General features: G+C 43.4%; 1 protein-coding gene across 2 annotated transcripts in view; it reads right to left on the bottom strand.

Annotated features, from left to right (window-relative positions):
* LOC138022136 (uncharacterized) overlaps positions 1–2,500 on the bottom strand; it is a 10,599-nt gene that overhangs the window by 6,933 nt on the left and 1,166 nt on the right. The window lies entirely within an intron of this gene.

Here is a 2,500-nt window from a genome sequence, read left to right as displayed (position 1 = left end):
TCCAAACCGCTTTCAACTAGAATCAGTAGACTCCAGTACTAGTCCCCACAAAGCAGCAATTTCTTTGATTTATTGCTCATCCAACTGGGTGGGTGCACTTGCCACAACCTTGCAAGGCAGCACTTGCTAGTATTTTTTTCCAGTGCTGGGCGACAGAAACCAAGTCCAACTTGGAGAAAGAGCAAGGTATGGGTTACTTTTGCCCTTGCCCCAGCTCCACCATGGCCAGAAGGGGAAAGGATACATGCCAGTGGCTGCTTCTTGGCAAAACAGAGCTTTGCAGAAGGAGTTGTAGCCAAACGTATTGCAAGGACTATCTTTTTCTTTTGTGCCAGGGTGGAGGGACTCTAACTTGCTTGCCGAAACTGCAGGGTGGGGGTCAAAATGAAACTTGCTTTTTGTGGACCTTGGGGCACAGGAAGCTTCCGAGCTGAAAAGTGGCCAGCAAGACAGCGTGCCTTTGGAAAGAAAGATTGGCGCCTTGCCGGTATGGAATTGCCTGGGCCACCTTCTGCAGTCTTTTGCAAACCCAAAAAATGGAATACCTGCAGCACCTACTTTTCCCTGCTAGCAGAGGTCTCTCACGAAGAGGCAAAATGAGAGGATGGAGAGACCTCTGCCGGCTTCCGACGTGTTTGCTATCACGCATGCGCTGGCGTTTCCTTAACAACCAGTGACGTTTTTTTCCCTAAATAGGCTAAATAGGTTCCTATGAAAAGGGGGCTTTAAATTCTGGGTTCTTATACACAGGTGTTTAGTGTACTAATCCACCAAGTACATTGTACACAAGTACCGGCACAAGTACTTGCACCAAGTGAACAAGTGCTTGCAAAACCAAATTAAATTGGAGAAAAAGTTGTCAAAGACTACCCAAGCCATTAATTAATTAATGCACATGCAGTGTATGGGTGAGAATGGACAGCAGAGTACTGCTCGTTCTACGTACATGGCTTTTCCAGGGGTGTCCACCCACGTGTGCCCTGCTGCCAATGCAGGGCAGGCAAAGGCTTGGCGATGGAACTGTGCAGGGGCTGTGGAAACAAGGCTGGTTGAAGAAGGCTCATCCAACAAAAAGACGTTTCCAATGGTTTTTGCAGAATTGGAAAGCAAGGCTAGATAGTAGCAGGCACCTCAATCGTCGTTTGGAAGATCAAAGCATAGAAAGGGTTTTGGAGGAGTTTGTAGAGCCTGTAAAAACAGCAGCTCGCCCCATGGCAAAGGATGCGGGAACACAAGGCGGGAGCAAGTGGGGTAGTTGCTTCTGCCACAATTCAGTCAACCTGCTACCCAAATTCTGTGGTCATTGAAGCTAGGATCTTTGTATGCTTTAAAATTTGCCTTAAATTGTGTTAACTTAATGACTGTTACTCATTATTAGTAATCAGGCTTTTCAAAGAATGGTGACAAAATTTACTCTGCTCTGGAGTGGTCTTACTAGAAGTATGCTCCTCAATAATAATTTTGAAAACTGGACCCCTTAGAATGCATTCCCTCCATTTTGGAGCAAGACACCGTAGCTACATTTTGTACAATTTTGGGTAATTTCTAAATGCCCGTGGTTAACTGTTCTTTAGATTTTGAGGGAAATCCCTCCGGGTTTCTAGGATGATACCTGTGGCAAGGATTCCATTCTCAAATGACGGCTTGAATAAACAAACAGGGGAGTAAAAAATAATTATCAACAAATAGGTGGTAATTCCTTTATTAGTATATACTAAAACAGTGGATGGTGCTGAACGCGTGCGCTGAGTGGCTACTCAAACTCCAGATATCCTTTGTTATTAAATTCTCAACCTCGGATAATGCATTTCTTGTGCTCTGATTGGTTTAGTCAATCTCGGTTATCAGCTCATTATACCTTAGTTTGACCTTATATGGCAAATGATTGCGCTAAGTGCTGCTAAGCTATATTATTTTCACCGGAAAGCGAAGTTTCTCTCTGAATAAAGCAAAAAAAAAACATTTTTGTGGAATTTTTGGATCAATTCCGACATTTAGAAGTACACAAAAGGCAAAAAAATTTTTTGTGATGAGCCTGCAACTGTCTGACCACAAGGTATTACACAACATTGCATCTTCATCAGGTTTTTTCAATTTCGCACGGATTTTCTCGCTTTTTTCGCTTGTATTTCGTACTTCCAACTCTCGGAGTTTACGGAATTTAATAAAACAATTATTCCATTCGCACTTGTTGGGTATGAGACTGGTTATAGCCAACTCGGCACTACGCGCCTCATTGGCTATTTACATGTACCATCTCATATCCAATGTGCACTCATTCACCTTCAAGCAATTTGCATGGAATTTGGGCCCGGAAATGTTGTAATCTTTGCAGGAATAAATGTGCTATATTATCTCACTGTTTGAGTATATACTAAAACAACTATTCACCAAAGTGGAGATAGCTGGTGGTGGATATTCAGGTCAGTAAATATCCATCACCAGCCAGTCCTCCACTTCGGTGAACAGTGTCGGATCCAGGGGAGGGGAACAGGGTTAG

Source organism: Montipora capricornis, chromosome 10 (genome assembly GCF_036669925.1).
Source record: "Montipora capricornis isolate CH-2021 chromosome 10, ASM3666992v2, whole genome shotgun sequence".
Classification (NCBI taxonomy): Eukaryota; Metazoa; Cnidaria; class Anthozoa; order Scleractinia; family Acroporidae; genus Montipora; species Montipora capricornis.
This window is presented reverse-complemented; position numbering and strand designations above follow the sequence as displayed.